General features: G+C 43.5%; 1 protein-coding gene across 5 annotated transcripts in view; it reads left to right on the top strand.

Annotated features, from left to right (window-relative positions):
- Window positions 1-14,554, top strand: part of DPP6 (dipeptidyl peptidase like 6) — a 618,762-nt gene that overhangs the window by 375,085 nt on the left and 229,123 nt on the right. The window lies entirely within an intron of this gene.

Here is a 14,554-nt window from a genome sequence, read left to right on the forward strand (position 1 = left end):
GACAGTGACTCTCCCCTGCTCTTCAAAGCTTTATTGAAGGCAAATCTCCTCAAAGAGTCCTTCCCCCATTAAGCCCTCCTTTCCTCTTCTCCCACTCCCTTCTGCGTCGCCCCAACTTGCTGCCTTTATTCATCCCACCTCCCAGCTCATCAGCACTTACATACATACCCAATTAACTTGTATTTACCCCAGCACTTAGCACAGTGCCTGGCACATAGTAAGCACTTAACAAATACCACTATTATCATTATTATTATTATATCCATAATTTATACTAATGTCTATCTCCCCTCCCCCAGACTGTAAACTCGTTGTTGGCAGAGAATGTATCATATTGTTCTATTGTACTCTCCTAAGTGCTTAGTACAGTGCTCCGCAAACAGTAAGTGCTGAGTAAATACGATCGACTGACTGACAGTGACACGAGTGGTGGTTAATGTTGTCGTCGTGTGCAGAGGTGGCTGCTAAGACCAATGCCAGGCTGCCAGCCCCCACCCCTCTACTTGCACAGGTATAGCTGGCCACTTGCCACAGTGTTGCACGTGTTACCCACAGCACCCATTTGGGATTTTCCCTCTTGGTGTCCTGACCTTTCTGGAAATCCCCCTCCAGGACGGCGATGCCATTTCTGAGGGCGGCAGGCCAGGCCGTCTTTTGCAACTGTCTGTCAACCACCCACCGCTGCACGTCTTAGCGACCCTAACTTGTCTAGAAGGTCGCTACTTTCATTTTGTTCCACATGCCGGGCTACCTAGAGGAGGCTGTTCTTTATCTTTTTATTGTTCTGTGGGGGACCGTTCAAATAAGAATGATTCCCGCTTCTAGGGGTTACTGCCACAAGCAGATGGCTCTTTCCACATGCTGTAAATCCAGCATAAGTTCAAGTTCCAAACTTCTCTATCTGTAATATGGGAAAGAAAAAAAAAGCAACCAAAAAAGTCTCTCTTCATAGTCTCCCTTCCCAACAACATTTGGACAGCTTCCAAGTTCCCAGTACATCAACATATTAATTATACATTCCATAATGAATAAATTATAAGATGTTATCAGAGCCACTAATTTCTTAAGCCCTTTTATTGCCGGTAGTGCATCACACTTAAACATTTTCACCTCGGTTCTCCAGGAGAGGCTCTGAGGCCTCTTTTCCTTCCCCTCCCTTGTAAGGTCAGGGAGGGGACTGACAGATATAAATCGAACAGAGCCTCCCAAGGTTGGAATTGGAGGCCCAAACTGCTGCCTTTTCAGTGAAGAGGATATCTGTCCCAGTCAGCCCTCTGGGAAATAATAATAATACCGGTTTAGTGCTTACTATGTGTCCAACACTGCACTAAGCGCTGTGGTAGATTTAAGATGATCAGGTTGGACACAGTTTATGTCCCACGTAGAGTTTGCTGTCTTAATCCCCATTGATGCAGTGGGCAGTTCAGTCAATCGGTGGTATTTATTGAATGCTTACTGTGTGCAGAGCACTGAACTCAGCACCTGGAAGAATACAATACAACAAAGTTGGTAGACAAGTTCTCTGCCCAAGACAAAGGACCAGTCAGCCTGGCGTGAAGGATTCCAGAGAGTCTGTCAGGATGATTGTCAAAACTGAGTTGAGAGGTTTTTTTCCCCCCAAGTATTTCAGATGAGAAGTCTGGATTGTCTCCTTTGGATTACCAAATTCACATGCCCACAGGTGAGTGTTTTACTTTCCATACATTCTCTTGTTATCCTGAGCCGGCTTCTCCATTTGACTGTTTTCCTCTGAATTACTTTGGCTCCTGGACTGTGTCATTTCGGGGTTCTGGAGTCTCTTGTGGGGTTCAAGTAACCGAAACCTGAACAAACAACTTAACCTCTCCCCCTATTATAAAGTTATTGAAAATCCAGATGAAATTAAAAGGTTGGCAATCTTGCATCAGTTAGAGAAGGCAATTTTTTGTACAGAGGGTGAGGCTTGTGGCCACAGTAGGTCATATAGTCGGCATAACGTCTAGAGAATTTCAGGGCCACTGATCAATATTTGTATTGACGGAACCGAAGTTAATTCAGACTTCTGTGGGAGGGGGGATTCCGTACTCGCAGAGCTATACCCAAAGAGAAAAGGCTGACGGACCTTTCCTTTTAAGCCGTGAGGAAGCACCGTGCCCTAGGGGATAAAGCATGGACTTGGGAGCCAGAGGACCTGGGTTCTAATTGCAACTTCCCCACTCCTTGTAGCGAGACCTTGGGCGTGTTAACTTCTTTCTCTGTGCCTCAGTTTCCTCAACTGCCAAATGAGGATTCATTGCCCTGTTCTCCCTCCTGCTTAGTCTGTGAGCCCCGTGTGGGGCAGGGACTGCATCCAGCCTGATGAATTTGTATCTGCCCCAGCACTTAGGACAGTACTTGACTCACAGTAGGTGCTTAATGAATACCACAAAAAAAGGGGTCTCAAAAAAGAACATATATCAGGTATTGAGGTATCCTATTTGGGGGAGACCTGCATCACCACAGTCCTTTGCATAGGCTCTCGTGCTGACAAATTGGTTATTAGTCAAACCTGTCGGTTTTCTTCCTCCAGCTCCCATTATTTGTGAATCATTTTGGTCTGTATCCCCCGTTACATCGTAAGCTCCATGAGGGTGGAGGAGGTGTGTTAGGTGTCAGTTGTACTGTCTCAAGCCCTTTGTGCAGTGTGTAGCACTCATTGGGGACTCAGTGAATCCCATATATTTAAAATAATAATAATTGTGATGTTTGTTAAGCACTTACTATATTACCAAGCACTGGACTAAGCACTGGGATAAATACAAGATAGCCAGGTTCCGCGCGGGGCTCACTGTCAAAGAAGAAAGGAAAACGGGTATTGAATCCCCATTTTGCAGATGAGGGAACTGAGGTGCACAGAAGTTATGTGACTTGCCCATGGTCACACAACAGGTAAGTGGTGGGGCCGGGATTAGAACCCAGGTCCTCTGGCTCTCAGGACTGTAGTCTTTCTCCTGGGCCATTCTGCTTTTCTGGTGTTTTTTTTTTCCAGACTAGGAGGAGCGTGCATTGGTGGGGAATCTTAATGGACCAGTTGGGGGTTCTTTTGCCAGGGTAATCAGCATATTGCATGGCGAACATAAATACCCGATCTGTTTCCAGGTGTTCCTTTCCTTTCCTCCTCTCTTATCAATGCCTTAATACTGCCCTCTCACCACAAATGACCTTTTTCCCCAGGGACTGGCTCTGCTATTTCTCTTCTATCTTCCATCTGGGTAAGAGAGCAGAGTTCACCTTATCTTCCAACAGGATGTGCCTGCCACGTGATCTTCCAAGCCAAGCACTGAATTCTCATTGTCACCGTTTATCCCACTCTTTGCCCAACTGTGATTTCCAGTAGAGTAAGAGCATTGCTATGCAGCGCCTGGCCTACTGGAAAGAGCAGAAGCGTGGGAGACGGGACACCCGAGTTTAGAACAGTGCTCGGCACATAGTAAGCGCTTAACAAATACCAACACTAATCCCAGCTCCACCACATACCTGCTGCACATGCTTGGGAGAGTCCCTTATTTTTTCCAGGCCTCTGTTTCATCACCTAAAAGGTAGGGATTCAATTGAGAAGCAGCGTGGCTCAGTGGAGCGAGCCCAGGCTTGGGAGTCAGAGGTCATGGGTTCGAATCCTGGCTGTGCCACTTAGCTGTGTGACTGTGGGCAAGTCCCTTCACTTCTCTGTGCCTCAGTTCCCTCGTCCGTAAAATGGGGATGAAGACTGTGAGCCTCATGTGGGACAACCTGATTACCCTGTATCTACCCCAGCGTTTAGAACAGTGCTCTACACATAGTAAGCGCTTAACAAATACCAACATTATTATTGTTATATCTGTTCTCCCCCACCTTTAAACCGTGAGCCCCACTTGGGAGAGAGACAGTTTGACCTGATTATCTTGCCCCTACCCCAGCCCTTAGTACAATGCTTGGCACATAGTAAGCACTTAACAAGTACTATTAATATCATCGTCATCATCGTCATTATTATTATGGACTCTTCGAGGTAAAATTCATCTTGAAAGGCCCGGCGGGTGCTGGCAGCAGCTCAACAGCCAATCCACACACTCTTAGACTCTCAAAATTAATTTCCCCTGACTAGAGTTCAAGTGCACTAGTGAAGTGCATTCTCGTCTGTATAAAAAACTAGCTAATGAAGCCACGGTCAAATCACCAGCGTTTGTGTGTGCTCGCCAAGCAGGACAGAGCAAAGAGCGTGAAGTGGCATGATAGAAGTCTCGTTACTGTGAACAGTTGGACTAGCACCTCCTGCGTCCCCGCCAGAGATCCAGCTGGGTTAGGTCTCAGCAATATGAAGATGTGTTAAACTGACCTTTGCTGAGAATAATTGGGTTAAGCGGACACATCGGCAGCCTCGCTGAAGGTATTGCGGGCTACCCCTTTGAAGCGTGTGATGAATAAGTGGTGTCAAGAGAGTCCGGAAGGCGGGGGGACATCTCTGGGCTCTGAGATTGATGACACTTCGCTCGGTGATGTCGAGACTAGTAGAATAACCAGTTACTGCCAGGTCAGTAACTCCATCTGAAGTCCGGCGAGTCAGGCTAAGATGAATCCAGTTCATCTCTCGATCTGCAGCGTGGCCTAGTGGAAAAAGCTCAGGCCTGGGATTCAGGGGCCCTGGGTTCAAATGCCAGCACCCACTGTTTGCTCTGTGATCTTGGGCAAGTCACTTCACGGCTCCATCCCTCAGTTCCCTCCTCTGTAAAATGGGGATTCAATTCCTATTCCCCTCCTACTTGGAATGCGAGCCCCATGTGTGACCTGATTATCTTGTATCTACCCCAGCACTTAGTATAGTTAAGTGCTTAACAATACGACGATTATTATTATTATTATTATAATTAGTCTTTCTGTCACAGCAGGAAAAATGGACAAGATAATCAGAGAGAACAGACTTTTAATCTCCATTTTACAGATGGGGAAACTGAGGAATAGAAAAGTCAAGTGACTGGTTCAGAGTCGGCAGACCTGGGTTTAGAACTCAGGTCTCCTACCTCCCAGACCTTTCCTAAAGGCCATGCTGCCTTTGCCCTCATCGTCATCATCAGTTGGTATTTATTGAGTGCTTACTGTGTGCACAGCACTATACTAAGCATTGGGAGAGTACAATACAATAGAGTTGGTGGAAACGTTCCCCTGCCCACATCAAGCTTACGGTCTATTTCAGAACTACTATCGCAGCGGGAGGAGGAACATTCAAAATCATGGGTTCCCTATGGGGAGGTCAGATGGTGCCCAAGGAGACTAGGCATTGGGATGCAGGCAATGCCACAGACCTCCTGCCCGACTGGATGCACAGAGTGAGGATAGCATGTGCTGTTGTGCAGGACTTGGCTCAGGCTTATAACGTTTCTCTGCAGGGACCCCTGAAATACCCCAGGATATCCAGACCATCCAGGATAAAACCGGGTGAATGCTTTGATCAGGGCTGCTGAATCTCCTAATTGCAGATGAACAGTGAACAAGGAAGGCATTCCCCATTGCTTTTCCAGAGCCACTTTCATGCCACCAGGACATAGAAAAACTGTTTGTCCTAGAAGTGTTCAAAGATCTAGCTCGGGAGTTAATAAATTATTACTTTCTGAAGTCGAGAAACTTTAAGGTGACTTGCTCTCAGAGGAATTTCAGAGGTTTTTACTCTCCTCCTCCTAATTAAAAATCAAAACTTGAAGACAGGACAGGGTCCACGTTTCAGATGCCACTGATCTCTTCTTCCTCATCGTCTAGCACTGGTGCTATAACTGGCATCCACTTTGGTTGGTAATGTAAAGAATATTTTTAAAATGTTTCCGTGTTTCAATTTTTCTCTTAATGCCCACATAGAAAACAAGAACAACTTCGTTCCTGAGCTAGAACAGAGCTTATGTTCCCTTTAAAGTTTCAGGGATGGAGGGTGGTCTTCAATCCACATCACCACCTCATCAGGGGGATTCCCGTCCTTCTAGCATCCGTTCTCCAGGAGGCTTCTGTTAGAAGTGAGATCTGGTCCAGAGGGGTGGTTGCGGGTGGGGAAAGAATTACACAACCCAAATGTCCAGAGGACAGTTATCCTTCCTACAGCAAATGCTAGAGTTTAATAAAATCAATCAGCAAGCATGTATTGATCACTTACTGTGTGCAGAGCTAAGCACTTTGGAGAGTATAACGCAACAGCAAGGGTAGACATATTCCCTACCTTTTAGGAGCCTGAAGTCTTGAAGGGGAGAGGGACATGAAAATAAATGAATCACAGCGATCTACGCAAGTGCTGAGGACTGAAAGTGGGGTGAACATAAAGATAAGACTGGGCTAGGCCCAGGCAGTGACTGTTTTCAAGAATGGTTTCAAAGCACAAATTAGCTCAGAAAACGAAAAGATTCCGGTGCTGATATCTGCACATCCTTCCATGTGTAAGAAAAATTGGCGGCTAAATCTGGTCATTTAAAACATAATCTCTGTTTGACCAAAGCACGATATAAAAATGGAATAAGCTGTAATTTGTCTTAGCTGACAGCTAATTACCTGGAAGTCTAATTAAAGGGAAAACTAAATTTGCCTAATTAGTATTTTGGTGTTCAGTCGGCATACATATAAATATGTCTCCTCGCCTTAATTTATTTCCAAAATATCCATGAACTTATTTTATCCTTTTCAAAAGTTGCACACATCAAAGGGCACAATTAGAAGGAGTTTACCATTAATAGATTTGCAGAATGATAAGGGATCCCAGAATTTGATGCCTTTCCATGAAAAAACCCATAAATATAGTAATGGGATTGTTTGTGATAATGGTTTCAATCATTTTCTCCAGACTTTCATAACTGTCATTTGCAAGAATGTCCCCTTAATATGTGAACTACATCTGTACCCACTCTTTTGGAGACCTCATTCACTCCCATTGCTTCAAGTACCATCTCCATGCAGATGATTCCCAAATCTAATCTCCAGTCCTGACCTCTCTTCTTCCTTGGAATCTCACGTATCCTCTTGCCTTCAGGGCATATCTACCTGGATGTCCTGCTGACACCTCAAATTAACACACTGACATGCTGCAACTCCTGCCTCTGAGTTCCAGCACTGAGCCGCTGCTTCAGACCTTCTTCTTGACCCAGGATGGGAAGCACAATAGCTGTAGAACAAGTTAGGGAGTTTGGAGGTACCCCCTGCAGAAATACTCTAAGATCCCACAAAATTAGCATAGTTCTGCGAAGTGATGACTGCGACACATTCCTGATACCTTGCGTGCCCAGCCTAAAGTGTGCAATGTCACGTGTCTCCTTGTCCGGTATTTGGGAATGCCATCAGTGGCCATACTACTCACTGGGCTGAACTGACGCACTGTGGCATGCGTAACCCTGAATACAAACCCTTCTCCCAAATGGATGGAAAAATAAGGTGCTTGGAACGAGAAGGAATGTTTAATGTGATGTGCTATCGAATAAAAGGAAAGTTTGATTTTGACTGCACTACTGTAGAACTCATCTGTTCTCCAGTAGCCTTCCCCTTGCCATTAGAAGAGACTCTTAGAGTATTTCACGTCCCTATTTTTTTGGCTGGGAAGAGCTAGATTAAGAAAGCATTAAAGACTTTAGTCTAAATCCCACGGGAAATGTAATTATTAGTTAAGGTCTGTACTCTGCTTCTCTCTGCTGGGAGATTATAGCTCAAATAGGCCTATAGTCAAACAGATAGCTTTCAACCCAGGCAATTTTAAATGCCCTTTGTGTACAGACCAGAAGACTGCTAGGGGTGGTGGAGAATTGGCTTTTTGAGAAACAATGGCATGAAAGTTTGGTTATCATTGAAATGGAATGGGGTGAACAAACTCTTTCGCAACCTTTTCAAGTCTCTCTCCATGAAGCCCAAAGTAGCTTGTAGATGTCATGCTCATCTGAAGTGCCAGGTGCATTGTGGATAACAGCTGCAGAAAGCTGTTGCCTTTAGCTGGAACATCCTGCTATTTGCATCTGGACAAAGTTAAATCCAACTGTGCACTGCTCAAGCACTTAATACACTGTTTTACACTCAGCAAGTGCTCAGTAAATGTCCCTGATTGATTGATTGATCAGGGACCGGGAAAGTATAATCAGAAGAGCTAGAGCCAAAATGTCTCGTAGTATGGACTTACAGTAAACCTTTAGTATGCCTGAGAACCAGAGTGTATCCACTCAGTGCCCCATCAGTGACTTTGAGCTTATAATTTAAAAGCATATCCTTTAGTGCCAACCAGCTGAATTGACTACATTCAACTCTTTGAATCTTTTCTCCATCTAATATCTTAAGGGAGTGTCTTAAGGGAGTTCCTGAAACTAAAGGCCAGTGGGATTATACCACTTTGTTTCCCACCGTATCTGAAAATCCAGACTAACAGGATTTCTGGACTGGGGTCAGTTTACCTTTTCAGAGATCTGAATCTTGTGAGTTGGCTATGATTCATCAACTGTATATCCCACTGTAGCACCTCAAATGTCAGCCATCCCGTGTCAGTTTCAAACGTTGGCCTCTGTAACATTTTCTATTCAGAAGTTAAATATCCCTAAGGCATGCATTCAGAATGGATAATGGAAAAAAATAATGAATGGGCCAGTTCAAATCAGAGGCAATTTTCACACGTGACAATTCTTTATTTCTGCAAGACAATGTTGATTTCTAATGGTTGGTTTGGCCAGCTGCTGATGAAAAATTGGGTGGAAAACAAAGAACTCTTGGAGATTGGCCAGTCTAATTTTGTTTGTTCGAAGTTGGTCCTTCTGAATTGAAATCCATTTAATTTGGGGAAGAATACAGCTTCATAAGCACCACTAAATGGTGTTTTAATGGGATTTTCAAATAAGCGAAGGTTTATGGTTTGAAAGACTCAAGGAAAAGGTAGAACTTAATCTGAGCATGGTGCTTGAGTGGAGGAACTCCAGCAATCTGCATTTCTTTGATTAGCTGGATGAAATACCTTTTAAATGAATGATGCATATCTAACCTTAATGTTTAGAGCAAAAGGTTAAAGCACCGAGAAATCCATTTAAAATTAAAATTTTCCAAAACCACTGATTCTCTTTGATCTTGAACCAAAATATTTTTAGTGGTTCTTCCATTAATACATTATCTCTAGGAAGGACCCAGTTTTGTAAAAATTGAAATAAGATTCATCTAATCAGCTATTGTAGTTCATCTGTTAAATTACAGCACTTTGCTCTCCATTTGTAAAATAATCTTCAAACTAATGAAGTAAGGTCAATTGCTTGCAATTTTACTCCAACCAAATTGCTGTTAATTGTATCACAGGCTTTAGTAAGGTCAGTAAATGTTGCCTTTTCCATCAGCTCATGGAAACCACAGAAAATAAACTATTTTTCTCTCTAAGCTGTTCAGACCTAGGTTTGATCAACTAGTGTTGACTACTCCAATTCCCTTGAGCTGGTTTCAAATTGCCCTTCCCCTAGAGAATGGGTAGCGCACGTTTGTCTCGGCTTTAAGGATAGTCGAGTCTCTTCCATGGTTGCAAGTCACCTAACTTTACCTGAAAGAGGTGATTACTATATTTATTCACATAATTGCTCCCTAGGATAATCCTCCTCTCTCCTCATTTTTATGGTGGAAATACGATTATTTTGTTAACATTGAGAGCAGAGTTAACTCATAGAGTGCACTTGGAGGTTGCACTTGGAAGATTGCAGTAGAAGAGCAGTCTCAAGTGGGCAGCAGGTTTTCAGAGCATTATCCGAGAGCTAGAGAAACCACACCAAGCCCACAACAGGTAGGTACATAGCTTTTTTTATTCAGAAGTAGGAAGAGTAGATACTCACTTATAATCAGCAGAGGGAGACCCAAAAACTCCAAAAGGTCCACGGTGATTCCCGATTGCAAGAATTGTCATGTGTGAAAATTGCCTCTACTTCGAACTGGCCCGTTCATTTTTTTTCCCTTTATTCATTCCCAAAAACATGCCTTAGAGATATTCAACTTCTGAATAGGAAGAGTTGCCCAGGCCATCCCTTGAATCACTAAAGCAGTAAGACGACATAAAGGACAAGAACAAATATACAATATAGAATTAAGGACCAGTATGAATCAAGCCCAGGTAAATGGAGGAAGAGATTCTTTTCTGCAGTCTTATTGCGGTTGTATTTACAGATTTTTCCAAAGAAAGAATTCAGTAAAACTTTCCATTCTTGTCATTCAAAGATTCTTTAAACTCGGGATGATTTGTACTGTGTAGAAGTGGGAAAGTTCTACTCTGCTGTAGTTTATGTGGCAGAAGTTCAGGCTGCTGGAAGCTTTTATCTGAGGGCTGACATTTACCCGTCTGAGCTTCTGCCAGGGTCTCTCAAGGTATTGTGTTTAACAAAAGGCATTTTGCTGTTTAAAGGGACCTGATGACTACATTAATTTCTACCCATCAGGAGTAATGATTATTATCTGTACCCTTTGGGCACTTAGTATACACCCCACCCTCCATCCCATGGCACTTAGGTATGTATCCATAATTTACTTATATTAATGTCTGTCTCCCTCTCTGGAATGTAAAGTCATTGTGGACAGGAAAAGTGTTTACCAACTCTATTGTATTGTAGTTTCCCAAGCATTTAGTACAGTGCTCTGCACATAGTAAGCTTTCAGTAAGTACCATTGATTGGTTGATTTATATTAGGTGATCAAGAAATTCAATTGACCGAGTAAATGAAGAAGTAGGAGGTTGCATTCCTAAGTAAGAGAAAACCACTGATCATAAATCAGAGAGAACCACAGTCATCGATTAGACTGTAAGCCCGTCAAAAGGCAGGGACTGTCTCTATCTGTTACCTATTTGTACATTCCAAGCGCTTAGTACAGTGCTCTGCACATAGTAAGTGCTCAATAAATACTATTGAATGAATGAAGAAATGTTCTGGGTTTTGAGGAACTTGGAAAGGGCTCTGCCTATGTCACACTAGGCAGGGTCACTGATTCAGGATCCTTAATAGCCCTTGGGACAGGATTCCAGGTGAATTTGCCAGAGGATCTACAGTCCTGGAACCATCCATTGTAGCTTTAGATAAGGAAGTCGAAATGGCCCCATGAAAACAGTATCCTTGTTTCAAAATTAGCCAGGCTCAACAATAAGGTTCTTGCTCAGAGTGCATCGATCTTGATTTACTATCATATTTCCCCCCAAAAGAAATGCAGTGACATAAATTAAATAGTGCTGGTAAGCAATATAATTATTATCCTTGCTCACCAGGAATTCATCACCAGCGGCTTACCGCAGCCCGCCCTGTGACGTGCTCAGAATTTCCTTTGCTCTCAGGAGGAAGTTTTGTATGTGTAAGGTACTTGCGTAAAGAATGGCTGCTTTCTTCAAACTGGCGGCTGTATCAGAAGACATTCGTTCTCCCAAATTCAGTTTTCATCTTGGAACAGTTTTATTTCAGATGAGAGTTTTAATTCTTTTAGTGGCCACCGAGGCTGGCGAATGATCAGGTTACTTGACTGTTACGTGTCAAAGTGCAGGGTGAAATAGAATAGATTATCATCTTTCTGGGATTGCCTGAGGATGTCGGAGGGAGAGGGATGACTGATCGGAATCCCTTGGAGCACCATATTTCTCTGAAGCCCCAGCTCTGATTTTCTGCAGGAATTGGAGGAAATTAGTTACGAGAAGGATCTGAAGTTAGGAGGGAGCTCTGCTCTTCCCTAGCAATGGATCAGTTGGGTTTTGACTGCAACAGCAGGCGGTTTTATCTGATGTGATAAGAGGAAATCTGAAAAAGTGTTTCTTCTCTCTAGGAGTGTACTTTCTGAAAACTATTTGATTTTCAGCTCTGCGCAAAATCAAGCCACTAAAAGCAATTCAGTGTCGTTCTAAAAAGGGGGGTGGGGGGAAAGCTTCTATTGTAATCTGTATCCACTCAGAGGAAAGAACTTCATTCACATCTATTTCAAGAAATAGATTAATTCTGACATTAATTACACTATAGATTACAGTTTAACCACAGGAAATTAAATGGTTTGTTCAATACCAAGATGTTTCCCTGAATTTTACCAAGCTGGGCTTTCTTTCAAACAATACGCAAATAAAAAGATAAAGACAGCATAAGCCTGAATAGATATGCCTTCCAAATTTTCTTATCAATCCATTGTATTTATTGAACACTTACTGGGGGCATAACTCTCTACTAAGTGCTTGAGAGAATACAGTGCATTAGAGTTGGTAGGTCTGTTCCCTGTCCACAAGAGGTTTTACGTATGTAAAATAACTATATGTAAATGCCCGGCTTCACTATAGCTAGTCACAAGCGTGTGGTCTAGTGGATAAAGCACAGGCCTGGAAGTCAGGAGGACCTGGGTTCTAATCCCAGCTCCTCCACTTGTCTGCTTTGTGACTTTGGGAAAGTCTCTTCACGTCTCTGTGCCTCAGTGATCTCATTTGTAAAATGGGGATTAAGACTGTGAACCCTATGCGCGACAGGGACTATGTCCAACTTGATCAACTTGGATCTACCCCAGTGCTTAGTAAAGTGCCTGGCACATAGTAAGTGCCTAGCAAATACCATTAAAAAAAATCAAGCCACACAGCTAATCAAGACTGCAGGCAGTCACTTGTGTAGAGGTAAGAAACAATGAATTGGAAATAAAGACACATCCCTAAGTCAAAGAACTGCCTTTAATGTGAATCCCAAACACACTTTACAAGTAGAGAGCCCCATATTATGGGGTGTGAGTGAAATCCCTCTAATGGAGAAGTGGTGTGGCTTAGCAGAAAGAGCATGGACTTGGGTTTCAGAGGACTTGGGTTCTGTCACTTGTCTGCATTGTGGACTTGGGCAAATCACCTAACTTCTCAGAACCTCAGTAAAATGGGGATTATCTGTCATCCATCCCCTTTAGGCTATGAACCTTTTGTGGGACAGGTACATGGCTTAGTGGTAGAATACAGGCCTGCGAGTCAGCAGGACCTGGGTTCTAATTCCACCTCTGCTGTGTGACCTTTGGCAAGTCACTAATCTTCTCTGAGCCTCAGTTACCTCACCTGTAAAGTAAGGATTAAGAATGTGAGCCCCATGTGGGACAGGGACTGTGTCCAACCTGATTAATTTGTGTCTATCCCAGCACTTGGAACAGTGCTTGGCACATAGTAAGTGCTTAAGTATTACTGTTGTTATTATTTCTACTGGGTCTGATAGGATTGTATTGTGTCTACCCCCATTGCTTAGTACAGTGCTTAGCACATAGTGCTTAACAAGTACTGCAAACATAATCATAGAGTTTGGATCGGTTTTTCCTGGGAATCCATAAACTCATCCAGAATCCCCAGTAATCTGTTGGGTCTGATCTCTCCCGGCCTGCTCTGCCTTAGGAATAGCGAGAAGAGCCTTTTGTGCCCTCCCCCCGCTGGTAAATGTGCAGTCTCGACCACTGCTGACAGGTTTCAGAGCCTGCAGCAAATCCACCTTGAACTGTCATCCTGTCGCATCCCATCAGCTCAGCGGAATCTGGCCACTCACCGAGAAAGTGCAGAGAGAGCAGAAGCGGTTAGCAGTTCAGTAGCTGGGGGCCATCTCCCGGGGTTAGTTTCTAACTAATGCTTCCTTCCCAGGAGTAGAGCCAGAGAGATGCATAAGAGACTGAAGGAGATGCTGAGTCGAGAAGACATTTTTCATTATTGGCAGTTAAAAATGTCACATCTCTTACACCGGGATGTTCAATTATGGGGTTCCACACCAGACCAAGATCAATCTGGAGGAATACTGGGATGCTGAATGTTTGGGGTCCCTGTCTTCCCAAAAGATATTTTACAAACATGCATCAGGCTCAGATCGGGGGTGACTAACCACCCAAGATGGATTCTGAAAGAAATTAGAGAAGCCGAAAGTCTCCGAGGATTATCCAAGTGACTCTGTAGGTTAGATTTGGGTGGTTAGATTCAAGTCATCTCTCTAAGTCATGCCTCAGGTGGACCCACATGTTATATTTATTCTTCCAGTAAATACCTTCCCATCTGTGCCGTGGAGTAGTCGGGCTAAGCTTTTAACAATTTGATATTTTAGGAATAAGGCTGTGCATATCTTCGTCTTCAAAGTAAATGGATGGGATAGTCAAGGGGGTAAACTGCATTTTGATGACAATTCCAAATTGCTTTCTTTGTGCCTGTGGAATTTCATAAAGCCCATAAAAGGCCAGAAGACAGCAAGCTGTGGGGGAAGTATTTATTCACGGGGAGCCTACAGTGTATAGCCTAGTCCTTCATTGTAGATGAAAATGATTGTGGTTATAACCCATGATTATCGGGTATTTTTGCTTTGTTTTTAAGCGAGTTTCCAGACATTGCCAAAGATGCTAGATGGAACAGACAGGGTTTTGGCAACTTTCCTCTGTACCCTGAGGTGTTCAGCACAGAATCTGACATTCTGCATCTCCATAGGCCTAACTTCAGAGTTGGCTGGGTACTGCATTCAGGGTTGAGTAGATCAATCCTCTCAGCCCCTCCTTTATCCCATTCTCCTGTGGCAACGAGCTGCTAAGTCAACACCTGTCCACTGGCAAGTGGGGCTGGTCGATTTATCTTTCCATACATTTCTCT

Source organism: Ornithorhynchus anatinus, chromosome 13, assembly GCF_004115215.2.
Source record: "Ornithorhynchus anatinus isolate Pmale09 chromosome 13, mOrnAna1.pri.v4, whole genome shotgun sequence".
In the NCBI taxonomy this organism is placed as follows: domain Eukaryota; kingdom Metazoa; phylum Chordata; class Mammalia; order Monotremata; family Ornithorhynchidae; genus Ornithorhynchus; species Ornithorhynchus anatinus.